Consider the following 25,696-nt stretch of genomic DNA (forward strand, 5'->3'; position numbering starts at 1 on the left):
TCAAGAAACATGCGAAGTACAGGATTCATTTTCATCTAGATACTTCCTCTATAGATAATTTTTGTTCTCGTGATGGCTTGTTCTCTGCAGCTTGTCTTATAATGAGCTCGACAGTTGATTAGCAACCCTTGTACCCGGCATTTGCTGTTTGATGTCAAATGCCAGAGACAAAATAATATCTGCAATAGATAGACAATTGCCAGATTGTTTGGATGTCAATATTAGGATGGACCGAAAGGTTTGAATATATTCATACAAATTTGTATAGACTGGACTGTTCACTTCTGCAGAAACGATATGCAATATTATCGTCAAACATTAAATTGGTTATTTGGCACTTTGTTTGTTTTTATTTTTGTTGTAATCTTGTTTTAATCTTGCTTTAAAGGGATTGCACAGTACTGGTTGAGGTGGGGATTCATGCTTTGAACATTCCTAAGTGAGATAATGAGAAACCTCTTATGAAATATGAAAGGGCATGTAATTCTAAGAAGGATTCAACATTTATTTGATAAAAATTGGTTTTCACATGGCTGAGATATCAAAAAAAGTGGTAATAATAAAAGGTTACAGGCCACTCCTTGCACGATCTCTTTGTTTCACTTTGTTTTTGGATATCTCGGCCATTTCCAAACTGATTTTCATCAAATAAACTTTTGATACCCCTTGGAATTGCATACTCTTTGACATCTCATAGACTTGTTTCTGAATATCTCGCAAAACATAAAAGCCAAATCCTCACCTCAACCAGAACTATATACACACCCTTTAAGTGAATTTCTTGAAAATATGCATCCGTCAACCTTATGCAAACAAAAAAAGTATTCTAATTCAATCAAAGATGGTAAATTTGGTGAACCGTTATTAACTGTACAGATCTACTAATACTTTGCTCTTCAAGAAGAAGAAAAAAAAAAAGTATAGTAGACCTAAAGGATGCAACAATTGAATCAGTCTCGCATTTCCATGAAGTGTGAATGATAGTGAGGCATCAATTAACCTGTAGCTGCAGACAACGTCCTCAAATGAAGTGGTTTGGTTGTGTTGCTTGTTGCTTGTTGCCGTGTGGGGTGGACAAGCAAAAGTATTGCTGCAGCTAGTCATCAATAGATTGTGAAGCGGGCTAGTCGAGAGGCCACTTTCCGGATCCAGTTTTAGCCACACGAAAGTTATGCAGCAACATTTGCCAGCGCTGAAGCAATACACTGACACTGTGCATGTGACAATCGACATACAATGTACATTCAATCAGCTGAGAAGGATTCTAGATTTTTGGGCTATTTGAACGCAGAATGCTAGCATAAACTGCAAGGCTCACTTTCCTGATTGATTTAGTTAAATTCAACAATCAATATTCCAGATGTTGTAAGGGGGAGGGAATGATACCGTTAAAGGCGAAATGCAAATTATGTGAGCCAACTGCCTTTTTAGCAACATGAAACTTTTGCAGATTGTCACTGGCATTCAATGCATTGTGTAGACAAACACACAATTGTGAATCTTGTCTCCTTGCAAAATTTGCAAAAGTTTCATGCATGTGAAAATTTCTGGTTTTACAGTAGGGCCTAGTTACTTTAGTCTTAACTCTTAATGTGCCAGGCCCAAAACCCCTAACGTGCCAGAGGTTTTTACTTAACGCCAGAACATTTCGAAACTGGACTGACGATGAAAATTAAAACCGCCATATCTCTGAAGCTATTGACTGTTTTGAATTGAGTTCTACACAACATATATCAAGAAATGTTTGTTCTTTCGTGTCATATAGTCAGTTTGCAATGATATTTATCTGAACCTGAAATATTGCAGAAATAATTGGCATATAAAAAAAAATATTATAAATTTTTGTGTAGTATGGAAAAAAAGAGTCAGTCTTGTTTTTTCTTGAATAGAACGCTCCCTTGACTCTGTGAGAAAGTTCTAGAGCAACATCTCCTCTTTCAAATGATAACAAAATTGCCTTCTACAATTGTATGATTCCAAAGATACTAGCAGTTTATTTTGTCTTAGCAATTTCTCTTTCTGCCTCCGTAATTCATTCCCAAATCTGAGTCCTTTAGTCCCAGATCCTTTATTTGAAACTAAAATAGTTGTCCCGGGCCCTGGACGAGTGTCTTTTGTCCACTTGAGAAGGAAGAACCTACTAATCCTTCTTTTGTCTTTAGAAGCGGATCGCAGGTGGATGGAGTGGGGTACTCTATTGAAATCGGCAGGCCTTTGTCTGCGCGCAATTCCTATGCTAGCATGGGGACGATTAGTGATGTTCACCAAAACAAAAGGATGAAAGACTTGACCGATGAACGAAAGCTGGCCCTCTTTGGGGGACAAAATCAAAACAGCTTCCCGCAGGACAGCATCCAAGCGGAACAATGCAAGTGGAACCGCATAGACAATACACGCAGATTCAATAGCATACACACGCGTGGTTTACCAATGACACTTTTGACCCATACACATCTCGCAGAGGGTGCGCTCGCTGTGGATTTTCCCCGACACGAAAAAAATATATCTAGCTGAAAAATCATGTATTTACTCAAAATTTTCCAATGTAAGCATGCTCATATTTTTAGTGGAAACGATGGCTATGCTTATCAGCTACCAGTACATATCATTGGCAATTTCTTGGTGTAACACATTACGGTACCACAAGAACTTAAATGTGACCCGCGACAACGGTTTCAGGCAAAAGTCGCAAGAGCAAATTCCCTCCTAGGCGGGGTACAAAGATTTTGACCATTATTTTTGTCGATTTAGGTTTTTTGCAGAAATCAAATCTTTGATATGTTTTCTATATCTACACTAAATTTCATTGCATAAGACTAAGTTTTTCCTATCGAAAATGGAATTTTAAGCACCCTATGTTGGATAGCACTCGTCAGTTTCGAGCTTCTTTCGAACGCCGCGCCAATATTCCCAGCGTTGCTACGGCGCAGGGTCTCGCACGCGATTGGCTGGTGCGTCGCACACATTTACATAATTCGGCTTTAGGAGACACCAGTTGCAGCGTTTGGGGAATGCTTTGTCCACGCGTGCACGATTACATGCTCCATTGTTCTTGGTATAGTGGTTTATATACGCTTGCTCTGTATAGTGCGTGCTCTTCGTTTGGCTTTCTATCCAAACTATTCTACCGCAATGTTCGACAACGGAAGTGAAACAAAAATCATGTAGCATAACATAATCGTGTGAAAAGAAAACTACAGTGTAAATATTCTCAAATTTGTCTACCTGTACATGTAGTATAAATTATGACAGCAGACTGACTCAATGGAAGGTAGATGAGAGGAAAGGAGCGGTCACATGTGACCAATTATATTCAAATACTACACGTCAAGTTCGCACCAAACTTACGAGTCATGTTTGTTTGTTTGTTTTAATTCAATTATATAGCACCACCGAGCAAAGCAACATTATTATATATGCATGTCTTGTAAAAGCAAAACAAACAGGAAGCGCGACCCTTGTCAGCACTAGCAATTTTCTGCCTTCAAAAGGGTCGCCAATGATAAAGACAAATCAACCACAATGAAAACGCGATTTGTAAATGTGTGGATTCGCCACCGCTCCTGTTACATTACATTACATGGTGTGTGGATGCCATTGCGTAATGCGTGCACCATACACATGTACACGTACACCATACGTGTAATTATCGTATTCGCCATCTTGAAAGACGTACTGGTAAACAAACCCGAGCGAAACGCATTGTTTTTCGGCTCCATACGCTGAGCTCCGATGAAGGTGCCCGGGAATTTTGACTCTCTCAGTGAGCCAATCAGAAGGCGATGTGGTTGCTAGAGGCGGAGCTTAACATCAATTGGCACCATCGTACGGATGGGTGATTCTCCCCTCGCATCGCCGCTCGGACATTGTCTTTGAGAAAGAGGTGAATCTTCAAAGCCTGTTTTCTCGCAATTTTGTCAGGCTAACAACTTAAAAAGTGTATTTTATTTCTCTTTCTATGCCCACTTATGGTGCCGAAGAATACAAGTGTTTTATATCAATGCAAAGCTTAGAAAATGGGCAATGTGATTCAGTGAAAAAATGAATTTTTAAAATTCGCGACTTTTGCCTGAAACCGTTGTCGCCGGTCACAAATGATCAATGCTTTTCTAGCTCTTCTTAGTCGCCGATCGGCGACCATGGCACGTTAGGACTATGGTCACCGTTCAGCGACCATGGCATGTTAAGAGTTAAAAAAAAAATTTTATTCATGACACACTCAATCCTGAAATCATGAAGTGAAATGATCAAAATTATGGGTCTCATACAGTACCTTCAAAATCCAATATACAAAATGCTAAAAGTTACATTGTACAAATGTACATTAAACTGCACATCACTTGAATATGAGACTATTCTGAAGCAAATAATTTTCACACAACAATAGATATATAATGTACTCTTAAATGAATCCCTCAAGGATTGGAACAATCATCCCCTAGCATTCCCACTGATTCCCACTGATCAGTTACTAGCCATCCCCTTTAAAGATGGAGTTAGGATGAAGAATGCTTGTAAAGAATCCTCAAATTGTGTTTTTGCAAAACTGTGATATTAGACTAGTTCACACTAATTTGCAAAAGAGATGCAATATTAAGATTATATTCACACTGTTAAGTTGAAAAAAAAATGCAATATTAAAGCAGCATTAGTCTCCTATCAACCTGCATACTGTTTTTTAATCAATTTCCTTGCTTGATATACAAAAAAAGGCTAAATTTTTACAACATACATGTATTGTTGTAATCTTGAAGTGACTCTAATACAATTCAATAATGATTGTTATTAGGGAGGAGCTTGTACACTAGTTGCTAAATTATTGATTTTATCGCAAACTGATAGGAGAGTCAGTCTTCTTGTTAGATTTTATTCTGTCAAGTATTATTCAAAACTGTATAGTTTTGGTTGAGACCAAACCTCAGGATTCTAACATTTTTTGTAAAATAATGAAAAACCTCTTTTTGATATGAAATATGAAAGAACATGCAATTCTAAGAGGAACTCAATGTTTATTTGATGAAAATTGGATTTGAAATGGCTGAGATATATCCAAAAAAGAGCAATCTTAATAAGAGGTGGGACCCACCTTTTATTAAGATTGCTTTGTTTTACTTTGTTTTTGGATGTCTTGGCCATTCCAAAACCAATTTTCATCAAATAAACTTTGAATTCCTCTTAGAATAATATGCTCTGTACTATTTTATGAGTGATTTCTTGATATCTAGCCAAAAGTTAAAAACCCAATCCTCATCTCCACCATAACCATCCCTTTAACTATACTTCAACCAACTTGAATCTGGTCTTTGAGTGCTTAATCTTCTGTATGTCAGTTGATGAGTCTGGTCATAATGATATGTTCCTGTTGCAAAATATCGCGGGATATCTTATTTGATGTGGGGGGGGGGGGGACAGGTATCTTAGTCTGCAGTTTAATCCTTTTCTGTCTGGTCAAGTCATATGTTACAAGCATTGATATAAAGCTGCGTGTTGTGAGGTAATAAATCGCCAACCCAAAGAAAGAGCCAAACGACAGCAAACGTTGGGAGTGCGGCTATTTACGGTGAGTGTGTGTACCCGTAGCTAGGGCAGCGCAAAGGGTGCAGGGCGAGTATAGTAGTCATAGCGGAGTGTTAATTAGGAACTTCCGAACGTCATGGCCCCACTACAGGCCATTGGCAGAGCGGTTCCTTCTCGGGATACTGCCGGCCTGAAATTTAGAAAGCCTTTTGTGTGAAAGGTGGACCTCTCCCTGTAGAATAAAATTCACACACAATTGATGTTTAAATTACAGAGTCATATGAAATCACATTTTACTTTGTATGTTATCAATTTTTGAAATATCTTTTTCTGTGTTGCAACCATGTTTGAATGAGAATAGTTTGATCATTGTTCATTGTGAAAATAATAAAGAATGCTATGCAAAGTGTAAATTATGAGTAATGTCAAATGACAGGCATTCATAGGAATGAATATAAAAAAAAATCCAAGTTTATTGCAATAATATCCAAAAGTATATCCAACAGACCAAACAATTACAGCCTTAGAAACAGAAAAGTTATGCAGTATTTTATAAATTCTAGAGGTTCAAGAGCAATTCATTTCATATTCATCCTTGTGATCAGCACTTTGTGTAGACAATAGGTAGTTGTCATCAATTTCACACTAGTGTGATGGCTTTATATAGCAAATGAGCTACATGTAGCTTTGTGTGTAATTAATATCTGAGCACAGTTGGGTAATTTGAGGCACTGTTTGCTAAAATAAGAAGACAGAAAGCTTTGTAACATACTGTATGTGTAGATGATGTTGATACGTAATGAACATATTAAAAAAGATAGATCGAAAGTATGATGTGTCGTATCTAAAGTAATGTTATCAACAAATTATCTAATCATTCATTATGAAAACAAAACAAAGTATTAAAAGCAAATAGAGTCATACATTATTGCAAGCGGTTTAATAACCTTAGACCTCCAGCTCACAAGATATAATTGTAAGACCAACAGGGTTGAGAAAGTGATACTAGAAAACTGATTATGGCAAGAACAATATTTACCTGCCCAATAATCATCCTCGTTTGCACACTAAAGATGCGGGACGAGATTGCAAAATGGGCGTTATTTCAGAAAAGTGATTACATCACATACCGTAGCTTGGTGAACTCAAATACCATCTTACATCAGCCTTGAAAGTGAAAACATTCGTGGGTTTGTATGAGGGTGTGTTTGTATGAGGGTGTGTTTGTCTGAGGGTGTGTTTGTCACCGACTTTTCTCTGCATTGACATGAGCTCACACCAAAGCTATCATTCATGTCCACGTCATACAAGCATTTCGTGTACTTTTGATTTCTCAATACACACCTGCCACTTTCAGACCAAGAATACCTACATGCGGTTCTAATGCCAATGATAGTATAAAATGTAACCCTTATTTTTCTCCCATCATAAAGGGGTTTTCCAGACTGGATTTCCCGTTTTAATGTGGTGTTGTAGACTGTTACCTCAAATAATTTGGGAGATAACTTTCGTAGATTCATTCTCACTGTGCTTCTTTTCTGGAGAAAAGAATCTGAGAGAATTACAATTATGTACAAGCTACCATATCGCCCCAAAAACCATTATGCTAGTCAAGCAAACTGCTTTTGAATATTGATTTCGGTCTCATCCAACCGTACCTTAAGATACAGTGAAATATATACTTGTACTATACACAGAATTATATCTTATTTTTAAGTAATTTGTATTAAAGTGCTCTTATATTTTATGCAGTAAGCTTTTGATGAGGTAGACTCCCGAGACACAACAGAAAGGCTGCTTTGTCATTTGAAAATAAGGATGATTTGCAGCATGTTGTCTATGGGTGGAAATGAGCTGCTTGGTGGAGGTCTGCGCTTTCCGAGTGCTTTTCTAGTTTTAGCCATCATCTTCGTTGTAATATTACTGCTGATATTGCCAATTCAGTTCAAATTTTTGCTGTATGTACAATGTATTGATCTGTGCATATCATCTTGATCTTTGTAGCATGCCATGTACTCATTTATGTTGAGAATTCACATTTTGATATAATTCAGTGGGAAAAAAGAAGCTTTGCACTGACATAACTGCAATTCTCCATTGTTATTTACAACTGTAAGACATTATTTTGATACCAAAAGCGGATTAGACAAAATTCCAGCTTTAGCACTTCAAAATAGTTCTAAAATATGAGTTAGGGATAGAAACAACCAATATGAAAATGTTTACAATTAGTGTGATTAAAATATTGTTAAAAATACAAAATGTGAACAAAAGTTATAATAAAATTGTTTCTAGAATAAGCCATCTACAGTTATAGTTCATGTATAATTGAGAAAAATAGTGACATCTCCATATATTTTAGGCTTTATTGCAAAATTTTCATATGGTAGGTGATTTGTGATACAACTGACCTACGCAATGCCTCAAATGTGATATTAAACTCGAATATTTTTTTTTTAATCACTTCTCCCAATGGTTAACAATTAACTATTGTGTCTGCAAGAGCAGAGAGAGTTCTGTCGGACTATAAAAGGGTCTTTGGGAGTGACACCCTGTCCTTGTCCGAAGGGGGACGTCGAGCCCTGATGAGTCGTACATCCCATTAGACTGGAGGAAAGGGGGAGGGGGGCAGCGGAAATCAAAGGAAATCGGCTTTCGGGGGCAGAACAATGCTTGAACGGGCTCCAAGGGAAGTGGATTTAATTAGTTCACAGGTCTGGTGGATCGGATGACTGTAATACATTGTATGCAGACTGATATGTGTGTGCTGAGTATAGGAGAGCTGTGAAACATGCATTGCAAGTACATACATTCAGAGTAAAACAGAAAACAAAGGGCCATTTTTTTTTTACTTTTTTTAAAAGCATACATATATATACAATGTATATCTGTTATATTATACACACCCTTACACACACACACGTAGAGATATATTCTATCAGGTCTATATATTGTGTAATCTGTCTGCGACACACACGCTTTCGAAATACCAGTACTTGAACTATAGAAGTGAGGGTGTAAATTATACTGAGTAGACAGATATACATGTATGGATAGATATATGTTCTTCTCTATCTTTCTCACTTTCACTCCCTTTATCCCTCTCTCCCGCTCTCTCTCCCTCTCTCCCGCTCTCTCTCCCTCTCTCCCGCTCTCTCTCCCTCTCTCCCGCTCTCTCTTCCTCTCTTCCGCTCTCTCTCCCTCTGTATGCTTCTGGGACAGGATTTGATATAAAGCAGGATTTATCTGTGTTGCGTGTCGATCTGGTACCAAATGCGGTCAAAAAATGATCAGAGCAAAACTAACAACTTGGTGAAATATAAAGCGTGTCTTCTGTTATGCAGGAAAGAGGAAGAACGTCAGAGAAGAGAGGAGTGTGTGTGTGTGTGTGTGTTGCTACATGATTCCCAGTGATTAGTCCAGCCAGATAAGTGGACTCATAGTGGTTGTGTGTGTTTGTGTGTGGTGTGTGTGTGTGTACACACGTTATCTCTCTATCCGGGTTTGTGTGTGTGCATTGGTATGTGCCAACAGATCACTCTCACTTGCACATGACAGTGTGCATGCATGCATGTGTGTGTGTGTGTGTGTGTGTTTCATTTTGAACTTGAATCATCATTTGATGGAGAGGAGCATTCAAAGCTGTGCCTGGAATGAAAACTCGTGGCACCCAGGAGCATTACATGACACGGTCGCAAAAACGGGGGTAGTGCTGCTATTTTCAGTGCTATTAGCGCAGAAAAAAACACCTGGGCCCCGTGTCGAGCTAACTTTTGGTGGATCCCCATCTACCGAGGATGCTACTTGTTGGATATCCTTTAGCAGTTAGTTTCCCTCACTCTGATCTTCTCTTTCCCGCGTTGTACTTTTTACTCCACTTTCCTGCTCAGATGCCTAGCTTACCCGTTGGGGAGAGGTTCCTCTAATAGTATGCAGAACATTGAACAGGCTCATTTTAAATTCAATCGGTCTGTCCGCAGGGGTTCCGATTATTAACCATCTTATCTGTGTGCACTCTGTGTCTAGTCGTCCCCACGCAAACACTGCCGCGCTTCACCTGCGTTCTCTCCGCCGCGGTCAAGGTGGCGTAAAATCGAATTTGCAGACTCCCGCCTGCCTCCCAGCTCTCAACTCAGACACGGCAGCCAGAGTAGTACTGTACGTATGCGTGTTTGCCACAGGCAGTGGATGGCTGATTCCCGTGGGGATTCCAAACGACGATTGATACTGTCCATAATTATGAATCTGTGAGCAACATTGCTCGTTTGGATATCCATGTCTTCGTGAGAAAAATTCATCGCCGCCGTTGGCTAGCGGATGTGCCAGAATCTGTCATGTTTACACACCTTACATGTTGAGGAGACTGTTTCACATTGTATCACTTTGATAAGAATCAACCCCGAGTAGAAACAGCTGAGGTGATCGCCGTCTGGAAAATCGGGACAAACGCTTGAATATTGAATGCATTTTCGACGCCACGAGTCACAGTTTTTTTCCCCCTCCACACTCACGGCGAGAGGGGAAGGGAAACGAAACTGCTAATGGGGGAATTATTCACCAGCAGAGCTCCAGTAGAGTTGGAATATATTTCCATCTGATTAAGGCACTGTGTCCTGTTTTGCCCTTCTGTTCTTCTTAGTGGACTAGCAAACCTCTTCAGCCTGCTCAGTTTTGTTTTTTTTGGGGGAAGAGGCTTTTATTGCAAGCATTTCTGCAGCTGATCCCAGCAGCGCTGGCTCTCTCTTATAGGAAGATATTTAGTGGAGTCTATCATATCCTTGGCGGAGAGAGAATATTGTCTCGCCGTACCTTCCTCTGGACGTAGCCTTGTGCCAGAGGAGTATGGATCATCGTTTGAGTATCGAGAAAGCGCTGAGGAAGCTTTTCACGCAAACGCCCTCAAGTCCAAACGGTAAGCCTTTCCCCTACCCACCGATAGATGCTACCCTTAGCCATCCCAACGAATGATCAATGTAGCGCTGGTTTTCGACTGTCTTACTTCTTGTGTACATGTTGTAAGCACGGCTTGAGCCCTGCTTCGGACCATATTGTATGTTACAGCATGATTCATCATTTAAATTACTACTCATGCCCTGCATGAGTTATTTCATTCCGGTGTGCTGAACATGGAAATTCAGTGGCTCTTTTTTCCCCACCTTGTATCATTTTAATGCTACCTATTTGTTTTTGCCTCATTTTTTTTTCTTCTTGTGTGCCCAATGTGACTCACTAGACGTAATACGCACTGCACTTGCGTGATGAATCAATCTGGTGCATTCAGTGAAGTTATCTGCATTCATTAGTCTGTATGCTATTAAGGAAGTAATGGGTAACTGTAGGCAGTGCACAGCACACAGTTTTTGAGGAAATGCTGTTTGCTGATCATCGATACAAAAACCATTTGAAGGGAAACTCAATGCCAAATCAGAAATGCTAAACTCTCCAAACACTATTGAACTCATGAGAAATACTTAGCTTTTTGGCAAGCCCCCAAGCTCTGGATTTTGTAGCATAGTATGCATACAGTGTACACTACTGAGAAATGTACATCATGACGGGAGAGTGTAATTTGATGCATGATGTCATAGAATGAAACAGAACAAAGCATAACAAAAACACCAGATAAAATCTTAGTGCTATCTTAGATTCTTGACCTTGTCATCAAATAAGAAAGATCATTTTTAGGTCTTCTGTTAAAATTTATAAAGCTTAGAGGACTTAAAAAAGTATAATGGGATGTGATGGAGGGAATAATTCTGTGTTGCTGTTAGAAAGTCATTTGATAACACTTCTCCTTTTATCTGATACTTTCCAATATCCACATACAATTTGTGTTTTGATAAATCATATAATGACATTACCATCTGTTACAAGTTTGACAGTGCTGTTCCACTTAATTGTAATACTTGTGCTTAACAGGATAAATAAGATGGGCCCTCCTCTCCCCCCCCCCCCTTCCGAAGATTTCAATATGAAAACATCACTTAATGGTTTTATTTATTCAAACAACACCAAACTACTTTCATTTTCTCAAATAATTATGAGAGAAAGATTGGTTAAAAAAAAAAATACCCATTAAGATTTAGATGTAGCCGAGATATTAACACTAGAGGACATCTTGGATTAGCGCTTCTAGTCGTACAAGAAAGTTTAATGGTGGGTGGTTTCACATTCTGTTGCCATGGAAACCTTCAAAGAATGTAAACTAAGAGAAGTACGTAATGTATATTATTAGCCTTTCACAATGTGCGCACTGAGGAACACGCTTGGCATACCCTGGGTATACAGTATGAGTGCCTGAAAGTTGACCTGGTAAAACAAAGTCCGTTGTAGGATTCACACTAATGCGAATAAGGTGGATTTAAGTCTCGAGATTTGCATGGTGATTCAGACCTTAAAGGACAAGTTCACCTGAATTTATACATGTATTGTGAGAATGCAGCAATATTATCGGACACAATAGTGAAAGTTTAAGGAAAATCAGAAATCCGTTCAAAGTTATGATTTTTTTTTTAGTTTCTGCCCAGTCACTGCTGGATGAAAAGACTACTACAGTGTATGATATAAGGAAAATAAAAAGAGAATTTCACAAAACTTTACTTTTTTAATAAAGGGCGCATTTCTTTGACTTGTTACTGACGTATGTTAAGAGTAATATTATTCCCCATGCCTTCTGAAAGAGAGAAGTCAAGTGTTCTTTTGTTATGTGAGAAAAGTGAAAATATGTTGAATTTTCTTTGTACTTTCTTTATATCGTTGTACACATGTGACATCACAAGCTACAGTAGTCTTCTCATCCAGCTGTGACTGAGCAGAAACTTCAAAAAAATCATAACTTTTGAACGGATTGTCTGATTTTCCTTAAACTCTCATGATTTGTTCTTTATAATATTGCTGCATTCACTCAACCTACATGTCTGTGAAGGTGAACTTGTCCTTTTGCCAGTGTGAACATAAAAATCTCACTTAACAGTGCGATCAGCATGGCAATTCGAATCCCAAAAAATCATGTGATTATTTCACAACTACTGCATTAATTTGAGAAATAGTGCAATAATTTGCACCACGTTGACAATGTTAATGCTGGAACAAATCATCTCAAGATTTTTTTTCACAGCATCATTCAAAACACAAATAAAAACAGCATATAAACACACTTTGAGGGCAGGGGTCGCCATTTCTGTAAATTTTGGGAGTGCGCAGTTTGGTTGACCAACAATTAGCAGGATATTTCTGTCCATCTGAATGGGTGCAAAAGTCTCGGTATTAAGATCGTGATTGATATCACACTATTTCGTCTATGTGAATGATGCAAATAGTATTCAACCTGCCAAGATATACACTACAAGTAAATTTGCTTGCCTTCCTCATACTGTAAAAGTGGAAATTTTCGCGGTGTTGAAATTTTCGTGCATTTCGCACAACCAGAAACTAGTGCACAAATATAAGCACGCGAATATTTTGCGTGCCTTATGCTCCAGTAGTTGATGTCTTGATTCCGCGGAATTAAAAGCACGCGAAAGTCTTCTTACATGGCCAAGCGCGAAAAATTAGTCACACGAAAATATCCACTTTTACAGTACTGCAAGGCTGTCGTTAGCATCCCCCCCCCCCCAAGGCTTGGCCTTTTTACAGCTTTGTATGCCACCAAAAAGAGGGTAAAAAATAGTGCCTCTTCTGTGGTTCAGACTGTACTTTACACTGATAGACATGAGAAGAGAGCTAGCTTCCTGCATCAGTTTTTGTGAGTGGATATATAAAGCAGATGTGTGCAGAATTAGAACCGACCAGTTTGTGCTAATTATACATTATGAGCCATTGATAGGTATATTTATACCAAAAATCACTCACAACCATGCAGGTATATGGGCTTGGCTGAAAGGTTAGAGTTCATAATAAAGAGTGTGTTGGTACATTGCCTGGTCTTCGAATGAGTTCTTTTGCTTTTTTAATGGGGGAGAGGGGTCATTGTTACTTTTTTCAGGGTTTTTGAGAGGTTTTTTTCCTGTGGACTACAGTAGTGTATGTTGAAAAATTGAATGATCAAATGCTTAGCAATACTGACTGAGTCACATTTTACCATACTCTGAAGTTGAAACCAGCTACAACATTTACATTGTACCTACAACTGTTTAGTAGATTTCTTCTTGTTTCCTCTTTATTTGTTTTAGTTATTTACTTTTTAATTGAGTCCTCTGGATCTGTGAGTGAGCCAAATTCCACATGCTAGTACTTAAATTGCATATTGCCATAGTGTTGCACAATACTAGAATACATTTACAGGCACAGGCTTTCCAAGGCTTGTAATATATAATGTTCTTCATATCATCAATGGCATAATGGCCAAATCCTGTTGTTTATTATGTGATATGGCGGCAGGAATATTGAATGTGCCCTGAGTATCGTGCGATTAATGAGAAGCTGTAGGGGCAAAGAGAAATGGGGAGATTATTCAATGTGAGTCAGCGAGGAGAATGTGCGCTGTTATCACATGATGCGTTGATTCATTGCGGTGATGCGTCTCGCCGATACGGGGGTGCGCTGGGGGTCTTGTCATGAGACGAGAACTGAGAGAGACACTCGAGGAGTTTTGGTTTTGAAAACACGGCCTGGATTGACGTGTGCAACGACCACATTTATGGCACAAATGCATCAAATGTCTTTTTTACACATTGGCCAGTCTATCGGAGGAAAAGTCTGGGAATGGATCTTTTTCTGTTATTTAGAAAGTGATCAATGAAGGTTGATGGGTTCCTTTTCTTCAAAATCAAAGCTTGTAAGCCCGTCAAGATTTGAAATATTAAAAAGCATACATGCTGGGCAGAAGTATGATATGTTGATATATTCCTTTCATTTTTTTTTTCCTTTTACCAGTAGAATTATCCCTCTCACTCCTTTTTATGAACACAATAGTTTATGCCTTCTCTCTTGGCATTGCTATTTTCAATCTTGCTGTTTCTGTTTTCTTTCTGTGTGTGCTTGTTTGAAGCCAGTTCTTCAGATAACAAGCTGATATTCCTGTGTCCCTGATGAAAGTACAGTGAACTTGTGATGAGGCATAATAGTCAAAGGTCTTCAGTGCCTTGAATAGTATGATGAACAACAGAAATGTATCACATTCAGTCATTTTCTTCTTCTTCTTCTTCTTTGAGCTCCTTACTGTTTCCTGCACTATTATTTTAAATGTCATACTGTAATTGGACATAAGAGAAGATGACTAATTTCTGAGGTACAGGAAATTTAAGATGAGTGTGTATCAAGCAAAAGGACCTGTTTTGCAGTATTTATCCCATTCAGGATGGGCTGATATTGCTTTAACACACATTTGCCATAGACAAATGCCCAAGTATACTTGGGACTAGTCTTTAATGAGTTTTAAAATACCATTTTCACTCTAGTCTTTACTTGGCTGTTTGCAATTTTTTACCATGTTATGAAGAGGCAGTTGCCCATGAATCTAATTTTCTAATCTCCCTCTCTCTATTTCTCTCTGCTTTTTATTCTGTTCTTTAATTGATATCACCTTGTGCTTTCTCTGTATATCTCTACCTGGTTTTCTGATCCATCTACCCATTTATCCATCCATACCTATCAATCTTTCATCTTTACCTGTCTGTGTGTTTATCTGCAGTATCTATCTATCATTCTATCTATCTAACTATCTATCTATCTATCTATCTATCTATCTATCTATCTATCTATCTATATCTATCTATATGTCTATCTATCTGTCTATCTATCTGTCTATGTACTGTATACGCCATATATTTCGCGAGTCTAAATTTTTACGAATCGGGAATTCCCGACAATTTCGCGAATGGTTAAATTCGCGATTGTGGAGTCCTGTACTGAATGGAGAAGTGTACACGTGTACGTCACATTCACGTCGAGATCAGAGTCAGTATTTTCGTGTGTCTGTAATTTCGCGAATAGCACCTGACTCGCGAAATTCGCGAAGATAAAAACCTCGCGAAATATTCGGCGTATACAGTACCTTTCTGTCTGTCTGTCTGTCTATCTATATCTATATCCATCTGTCTAGCTATCATTCTGCCTATCTATGTATCTGTCCATCTATCTATCTGCCTACCTATAGTCGTCTATATCCATGTATCTTATCTACAATGTATCTTTTCTATCTATTTATATCTATATTCATCTCTCTATCTGTCTATCTACCAACCTACCTATTTACCTATCTATCTAATCTTTCTATCTACCTATCAAACTATATATCTACCTATCTATATATCTAATATCTATCTATCTATTCATCTAGATCTATGTTGCTACCTAGAGATATTTATATATTTTAGTATCATTATATGTCCTCCCTTTTCCCTATATGCTCTGAGATTGATTTCCCTTTTCACCCATCATTCTATATCTTCAACTTGAGATACTCATGGACACAAATAGATAATCCTTCAATGTGCTCTGCCATGACATCTGGAATAGGCTTTTTAGAGTGCAGGATATTGTGGCTGGCTGCAGTGTAAGACAAAATTGGCTCAGAGATAGAGAAAATGAGATAATTGCTGCTATGCAGTCATAGAGAAACATACATATGACACTTTCTTTTGAACAGCATGTATTTTGTGTATATTGTACAACTTCCTTTTCACCCTTTTCACCTTCTAGTATGCATTGAACGCTATCTCGGCTTCCCACGTGGGGTTGAGTGGGAAGTGGGTAGGTGCATTTTCCTATTGAGCAGGATATGGAGCAAAGCATGATATTTCTCGTCCAGGATAGGGCGGTGATTAGTAATGTTAGACGGACTGACGTGTTGTCCTTATGTGTACATGTAATATTGGTACCAGCTAGAATAAGTGTTACCTTTGGTACCGGTATATGAGAGATTTATGCAGTACACATCATTGCTTGATACTAGGACAGTAATGTGATTCAGAACAAAACCCAGTCAGGGCTGAAGATTGCAACATATCATACATTAAAGCTTTTTGGAATCAATTTCTCTTTCTCTTCCAAAAGTGAGACTGTATCAGCTGTGCATATGAATGTTCATAAGCAAGTTTAAAGGGACAGTACAGTATTGGTGGAGATAAAAATTGGGCTTTTAAATTTTTGCAAGATACCAAGAAAACACTTATGATATAGTACAGAGCATACCATTTTAAGAGGAATTCAAAGTTTATTTGATGAAAATCGGGTTTGGAATGACTGAAACATCCAAAAACAAAGTAAAACAAAGCGATCGTAATAAAGTGTGGGTCCCACACTTTATTAGAATTACTCTTTTTTGGATATCTCAGCCATTTCAAAACCAATTTTCATCAAATAAACATTGAATTCCTCATCTTACATGCTCTTTCATATTTCATAAGAGGTTTCTCATTATCTCACCAAAAAAATGTTAGAAATCTGAAATTAGGTCTCAACCAAAACTATAGATCCCTTTAACAGACCAGGAGAATAGACACAACACCATTTATAGCAGCATCCTTTCTAGCAAAGGAGAATTAAAAAAAAAAATCCCACAGGAGAAATCTTTACTATAACTTTACCACCTGTATGGGCAAAATTTGATTTCTTTTCATCAAATTAGAATACAGACATACAGAATATACTAGTTGATACTTCCTACACTCATAGTGCCAATTGTATAACCAGCTTTAGGGAGACATATTAGGTTCATAATTTATTAAGGAGATAAGCGGCCTTTGGGGGCAATTTATGTCTTCTTAACATCTCAACTATATTTAAAAATATCCTTCAATCTCATGCTTTACTGCTGACATTGCCTATTTACACTATGTCTTCCTGAAGCTGGATCCAGTGTTCTACATAAATAGATATATTTATATTGTTTTGTCTTTGTTCAGGGTTGAAAGTGTCTGTCCAGAATAGGAGGTGATGAAGATTGTAATTTTAAAGAGTCTTGTTTAGTGACTGCAGCACCAAGTAATGAGGGATCAGAGACCTGGGCCCCGTTTCATAAAAAGTTGATATGATAGCAACTCTTGCTGGGATGGCAGTTGTCATAGTAATGACAAGAATCCAGCTTCCTGATTGGCTGTTGCTATTGGAAGTTGCCATTCCAGCTAGAGTTGTTATCCTAACATCTCGTATGAAATGGGGCCCAAATGGTCCTTTGGAGAATTTTCTGTCTTTTCAAGGAATGGAGAATGACCCTGTTTTATATATTGGTCCTGTTGTAATTGAAACTAAAAACATCAACTGGTCTGAGATCTGCAAACACACACACATAGACAGACTGTATACAACAGATATGCACACACACATAGACACAATGTGTATGCAAACACAGAGGCAAAGGCAGGCAGACACATACATGCACTCACACAGGCAGAGATACATAGGGTGTACACAGAATTATAGAGGATTTTTATGGCATAACTGATTTGCAATTGCATGTGTAAAGTGTGTTTCTAAACTACATCTGTAGATGATGACAGATTGTTCAGATTTGGAAGTGAGTCTCCTAGCCAGCATTAAAGGACAAATCTTAACCACTTAATGTATAAGTCTGAAAAGAAATTTAAAAGTATGATGAGAACAATGGTGAAAATTTAATCAAGATTGGATAAAAATTATGGAAGTTATGAAATTGTCAAGATTTGGTAATTTTCACAGAACATTTTTTTTAGCAGTCACAATGAAAATAATTAACTGAAATTTCAATTTTTTTTTTCAAATGCAATGATAAAGCATACGCCCTAGTCTGAATTGCTGGGTAAATTATATGACTGATCATTATTTTGACAGTGTTCAGGCAGGAACAGCGTTGTGCCTTTAATATCCTTTATATACCAGTAAAATGGAATTTTTGTCAGCTTTTAGTACATGAGCATTGGAAAGCTGTGAGGGGATGACATCATCAACTTCCTCATTTGCATATTCACATCAATTACAGCTCAAGAACCGTTTGATGGAAATTAGTGATTTTTTTTTTCTTTTATTTCATAACTTTTCTAATTTTTTAATCTCATTTTGACCAAACTTTCACTGTTGTGCAGCTAAAGTTTTACCCTTTCTCTTCAGACTAACTTTTGACTGATCCCCAATTATTGCCCTTTAACTCTAAATCATACACCAGTATAGTTCCACTGACCTTCCAATCAGACACTCCAACTCTCAACGATAAAAACTACAATACAATCTATTAAAACAGATACATCAGTCCATCTACACAGGCTTAACTATAAGCTAATCATGAAGGAATATAAAATTGAAACCAGCCTGACTTAAATAACAAGCAGGCACCCAGAATCAAGCCAAACTCAGTGAGATAACTGCATAACAGCTATGATGAGACGTTCATGATTTTTTTTTTCAAATTTTTAAAGAAATGTGATTTAAGTTTGCTTTTAGATTTACACACTTAACAACAACGCTTGTATGAAATGTTTTTCAAGCATAATTATTTGTATTAGAGCTCCTTATCAGCTGGAAACCTCTAAGTGACAGAGAAAATATTGACCACTCTCTTTGGAGCGAACTTTTAGGGTTAATAAGCCACTTGGATTAAAAAAAAAAAGTGAGACTACCTCATTAATTATGCAATTAGGCTGATTTCAAAGTGTTTCTTTTCTTTTTCTTTTTTCTTTTTTTTTGCAAAGTGCCATTAGACTGATCATAAAGAATCTAAGAAATCAAAGGGGAGGTCCATATTAAAAAGAAAAAACAATCCCCCCCCCCAAAAAAAAAAAAAAAAAAAAAATGAATGTACATGTAGATCTTGTCCCTGCCAATTTTTTTTTTTTTTTTTTACAGATGGAATTGATACACATGTCTCATCGGACAAGGGTTACATGGGTAATTCCATGAAGTTGGGGCAGTGTCCATGTAGCATCGTGATATTTAGAAAATACATTTCAGCATATTATAACTCAATATTAATTATGCTCTACATTTATTGTTTGTAGGCTTTACATTTGCATCGAGGCCACACATTTTCCTGGACATTTTGTGCCATTCAGACTCAATTTTGATGAAGTTATTAAACAATATGTAACAGTGTACTGTAGCATCGTGACGTGTCTATATAGCATCGTGATATTTTAAAATTTGGTCCTATGAAACAAATTATGGCAATTAGCTTGACCAAAATTTGATGCAATATGCATATTTACAAGATATGAATGAGATAGCTAAATATCTCAAATTTCCTGTATACAGTTTTAATTTTAAAAGAAAATTACAAAATGTATCACGATGCTATGCGGTGTCCTTTTTTGTGACATTTGGTGGACACCACGTAGCATAGTGACACATTGTGTAATTTTCTTGTAAAAGTAAAACTGTGGAAAGGAAAGTTAAGATATTTAGCTATTTGACTTATCTAGTAATTATGCATATTATATCAAATTTTGATCAAGCTAATTGCATTAATTTGTCTTTGAGGACCAGATTTTAACTATCACGATGCTACATGGACACGTCATGATGCTACAGGACACCGTTACGTATCGTTTTAATAACTTCATCAAAATTGAGTCTGAATGGCACAAAATTTCCAGGAAAATGTATGGTCTCAATACAAATGTAAAGCCTACATAAACAATATATGTATAGCATACTTAGTATTGAGTTATGCTAAAATGTCACACTTTGTGTCCCAACTTCACGGAATTACCCACATGGAGAGTTGTAGTTCAGTGTAGAGTCATTTAATAGAGTTTAAATAAACCCTTTGTGTGCTCTGAGTGCTGATTGGCTCAGAAAACCCCGTAGAGTAATACAAACTGTCCAAGGTCCCTGGCACAGAAGGGCTTAACTGCCTTCTGTCAGCCGTTCTACAAACTAATGTAGAATTTGTAAATAGCAGTGGGAATTCCCAGAGCTTAGCCGTGATGTGGACAAGGGAGGGGGGAGTGTTTGTATAAAATATACTCTCTGTTGTACGTTTTCATTCATGAGAGTTTAATAGTGACAAGTAAAGTTAAAAGAGGAGTACAGGCGATTTCCAGAATTTCACATGTTGTACATAAGTCGACAGCTCCATGTTTAAATTTATGGAATTAATTGTGGTCCTTGTGCAGAGAAATCAAATCCATTTAAATGCATGTTGTTAATTTTGCAGAGGGTCCATTGATCCTTTTGCACTTTTTGTGTGATTTTACTTTATTCATTACATCCAAATTGATCATGATGTGTCATTAATTGCCATGGCTGTAAACTCCATGTGCAGGCTGAGACAGAGTTTTGATGAAATGAATAACTATCTTAAACTTTTAATCATAGAAACACATTTTACAAAACTTTATGAATATGATCTGTAATTGTGTTTGCTGTGTGTGTGTGTTTATGCAGGGAGGTGTAAGAAAAGGAGAGACAACTCGTTCGTAATTTAATGCAAACACGTTTGGTTTCAAAGCATTACAATGGGATGTCTAGCATTCCACTATACGCTTTGAAGTCATGCTCTGCACTGCTCTAGTTGCAAGGCGAAGGTCGGAGACGAAGAACGCATTTCACCTTTCGTTGAATTACAAGCTTTATTCCCCTGTAAAATTTTTAATGAAATGCTCGAATGGATTAAGAGTAGTTTAGGAAAGAATTCAATATTATAAACATGTATTTCTAGTTTCTTCGTAATGTGCAAATCGAAATGAAATGAAAATTAGGCCCTCTTAAAAACCTAATATTTTTCTATAATGCGCACATTTCCGCATGTTAGTTTTCCATCCTTTAATCTGGGATATTTTGATCTTTCAAATAAAGTACTCCGCTAAAGCGTGCACCAGCGCGCTTTTAAACTATTTGCTGTTAAAATTGCCAGTTTTACACTGCATTTTGATTCGCTGCTCCAATTCAAGGTAGACAAATTCATTGTTGCCATCAGATTGAAAGAGAGAGCGAATTGCAGTAGGGGCAAGTATTTCTAGATGTGAGAGCGCTAGTCCAGATTATTGATGCTCTCTTTTGTCAAAGCACCTGATTTCCACCTGTAGTTACATTACAAGTGCGTAACTTCTCGGCCGTGCCGCGCATCCTTCAAAGGAGAGCAGGAGTTGTCTCTCCTTTTCTTACACCTCCCTGGTTTATGCATGACATGTATACGTGTATTTGTCTTACTGAGTACGCGGTATTATAGTTCTAGGACAATCGCCCTTGGACAATTACCCCAGATCCTTCCCCTGACCCTAACCCAAGTTCTAACCCTAACCCTAATCTTTACCCTAATCTTGACTCTAACCCTATTACTAACCAGTATTTTATTTTATTTTTTTTATTTTTTTTTTTTTTGGGGGGGGGGATAATTGTCCTGATACAATGTTTTATGCATTCTTGCAGTATTATTAGTGATTTAAGTCTTGATTTCCCAATATGATAATTTCATAGTTTGACGTTGCTGTTGTGTGTATACACTGTACATTCTTTGTGTGCATACAATGTACTAGTCTGCTCATTACAAAGTGATGTACAATTTACAACACTACAGTATGATACACCCAACTGTGTCTGCACTGTGCTGCATCATGTTTGCACTTATTTGTCCACATGTACAGGAGAATATGGTCACATGGCCAAGAATGATGATCTAAAAAACGCCACTAAGGATATGTATACAGTGTAGCCATTTTGTTTCTTCAGGTGATACCACATTCTGTATGTTATGTGGGTGTGTATGGGTTTTATCTTCAGTTATTTGTTTTGAACTTGTGTCTGGATCGTGGGGAATACCCTACTTCATGTATACTAACAGATCAACTTACAGTTATTACCTGGTACAAACATAGGTCCTACAATACCCCATTCACACCCTGCATTAGACTACATTGTAGTTGAGTTCCTGTAGATACTGACCTGCTTGGGTGATAGTGTATGATAATAGTTAGGCATATATTTTTAGATTTTGTAAAACAGCCTGTGAAGTGTTTGTGGTTGTTTTTTTTTTTTCTCTGTATAACCAGGATCCAGTGTTACCTTTTATAGAAAGAAATGATTGAGGAGAGCTGGAGGAAAAACGAAAGCAGGAAGTTTAAATAAAAAAATGCCAGAAAAAGCGTTCCCAACCTTCCCTTTCCACCCTCATGTACAAGGTGTGCAAGTAAAGGACTTTGGACTGCTTTACATTGTAGTTCATTTTAATAGAGTGTACATATACCCTGAGCATTATGCTTGCTATATTTATAAAATATACCTGACACACACCCTCTGCGAAATTTTAGAATTTTTGTCACTCCAATTTTTATTTATTGGGGTTTGAATGTCAGTTTTAAAGAGTAGGCCAATACAATAAACAAAATGCAAAAATAAACAAAAACGACTTGAAAAAGACAAATATTCAATCATCTCATTCTTTCAATCTAACGATCGTGCTATCGCTAATTTTTTTTTTCAAATACATCATGAACCATAGTTTGATTATTTAATGCTGTTGACAAAGAATCTTTATATTATTCAAAAAATATGCGCGTATCGCTAGAAGGCACACACATTAGTATCGCTGCTTATGGAGCAGAAGTGGCAGTTGTTTTAGAGATATTATCATAGAGATACAGGAGTATGATCTGATTTAAATATCAAAATGATTATATACTCTCAGGAGCTACAAATTGTATCACAGGTGAATTATGTCTGGGTTTTTTTTGTGTGTGTATAATACTGTAAAAGTGGATATTTTCGCGCAACTTATTTTTCGCGCTTGACCGGGTAAGAAGAGTTTCGCATGTTTTTAATTCCGTGGAATCAAGACATCAACTACTGGGACATATGGCATGCAAATATTTATGCGTGTTTTTATTTTCGCGCTAGCTTGTGGTTGCGCGAAATGCGCGAAAATTTCAACACCGCGAAAATTTCCACAATTACAGTAGTACAATGTAGCTGTAAATATCCCCTATTTCTTGCTAACTACAACCTTAGTTGTACCCTGTACCTGTCTTCTTGATATTCCCCCCCCCCCCCCCCATAAAATCTTGTAGACAGTTTACAATGAAGAAGCCCTCTTTGTTTTTGGTACTAGATACCATGTATGTACATAAGGCTTACACATTCCTGCAGTATGAAATGCAATGACTGCATTTCATCTGCCACATTTACTTTATGTACCACTTGTCACAACTTTATGCCTTTCACACCCGTGGAATGAATTTCTTATTTCTTTTCTTTTGCTGTAAAACAAAATTGCTGTGTGAACATGGCATGTATATTTTACATCATGAAAAGAACTGATACATTTACATTTTTTTCATTGTATTACTGTAGATCTTGATTGTAAATTTGACCACTTGCAAAGTCAAAAGTTGCATTTAAGATTATGCATGGGAAATAGGCCTATATCCCTAGAGTGCAATTCTACAGCCTTCACAATCCATGCTGTAAAACAAGGAATGTTCACATACATTTTAATTTCGCGAGAGCCAAGATTCGCGAAATCAAAATGCATACGAAAGTTGTCTATGTGCATTGAATGTTGGAGGCAACTCACGAATATTTCATGCCGCGAAAAAGCCCGTCGGCTCCAATTCGCGAAAATTTCATGCAGCGAAAATATTGTGTTTTACAGTAGTTGTTTTTCAAACGTACTCTGGTAGACAGCAAATGAAGATTAATTCAATTATACCACCTTTATCTTCCAATGCTTCCCAGTCTTGGAGTTGATTGTATTTCTTTTTCCCTATCTTTGTCAAAGTGCCAACCAGGCCCCTTGCCTGTTTGCAACATTGTGTAACATAATACTGTTTAAGCTGTGATTTTCGCGAGGGTTTAATTTTTTTGCGAATTTTGCAAATCACTATTGGACCACAAATTTAACAACACGCGAAAATGTCGCCATGTCATTGAGTAATAGTGCACTTATGATACTATTGGTGACAGCTTGCGAAAACAGCATCTCGAGAAAAATGTCCATGATCTCCTCATGAGTGAAAATATCTATCTGTACGTGAATATAACAGCTTAAATGCATACAGATGTTTAGTCATATATCTGATTCACAGATTGTCATCATTTGATGTCAATGTTGGGAAATTTGTCAGTCAGTTACAGTAAAAACAACTTACACAAGAATTTCATTAATTTGCATTTAGTCGTCTTTACTGTTTTTTTTTGGTTTTTTTTTGTGTGTGTTGGTGCTTTCCTCAATCTTTCTTTCTTTTCTCTCTTGAGAATCCATACATGTAGTTTTCTCCCTTACTCTGCCCCCCCCCCCCTTACCCTAGATTGCTCTCCATACAGCTTCTAGTTCTTTTTTTCCTGCTTTCATTCATCAGCGATGTGTGCATACCCAGTCATAATGACTGTGCATCGCCGCTGATTAGTCTGGGCCGTGATCACACAGGCAGTGAGAAATACAGGAGGGGGGGGGGGGGGAGGGGAGGGGGAGAAAAGTATTAAGCAACATAGGAAGAGGAGGAAGCTTTGATAGACATATGGGTCATTTCAGATACACACCGGTGCCTGCCCGCCAGGCTTCAGAGAAGATATACCTCAGTATGCATTTTGTGTTGTACACTGCCCTCGTGTGGGCGATATTGTGTCTGCCTTCCCATTCTAAACACCAGCTAGTGATGCCAGGGCAGTGTGTGGCAGTGGTTGTCTATACTGTAGTACATCATTAAAGTGTTCTCCCTCTGCGTTTGCTGCAGAGATTTCCACGCACCATGCTCGCACTCGATATCATTTCTGGCGCAACGAAATGTTGTCGTATTTGATCACTTCCGGCCCAAAAGTGTGCGTGTGTCATGTCGGTGTGTGTACATGTAATTCCCAAAGATTATGACTCATTGTGTTATTTCTGATCAGTATGTTACACCACTGAGCATTACATATTCTTCAGGATTCGCTTAGGAATGATTTTTTGTTTTCCTGTTTTTCCTCCTGCGTTGACAATACTGGATCGCCCAGGCAGCAGTGCTTGCCTCGCGTTTGAATGACAAATCTGACGGGTGCATGCCTGCAGTGTGTAAATTTGTTTCAAATGGACCGCCAGTGGATAGTACATGCTTGTCAGCTATAACTTAATTGTATGCTTTCCTTTCTGAAAGTACTGTCATAACACTTCGTCTTGCCGGTTTACATTTTATCTCCTCCAGTGTTGTATACCTGTTACCTAATGGCCTCCTAAGCCTGTGGAAAAACAAGCAAGAGAATTCGCAATTTGCTCCTTCAACTGTTCCATAGATGCAATATTGCACTGAATGATGTGATATTGAATATGGATACTGTTACTGTACATGTATATGGA

At 37.7% G+C, this 25,696-nt stretch overlaps 1 protein-coding gene across 1 annotated transcript in view; it reads left to right on the top strand.

The window, feature by feature from the left end:
• LOC140244693 (serine/threonine-protein kinase PAK 1-like) overlaps nt 1-25,696 on the top strand; it is a 76,315-nt gene that overhangs the window by 24,931 nt on the left and 25,688 nt on the right. The window lies entirely within an intron of this gene.

This window comes from Diadema setosum, chromosome 21 (genome assembly GCF_964275005.1).
Source record: "Diadema setosum chromosome 21, eeDiaSeto1, whole genome shotgun sequence".
Classification (NCBI taxonomy): Eukaryota; Metazoa; Echinodermata; class Echinoidea; order Diadematoida; family Diadematidae; genus Diadema; species Diadema setosum.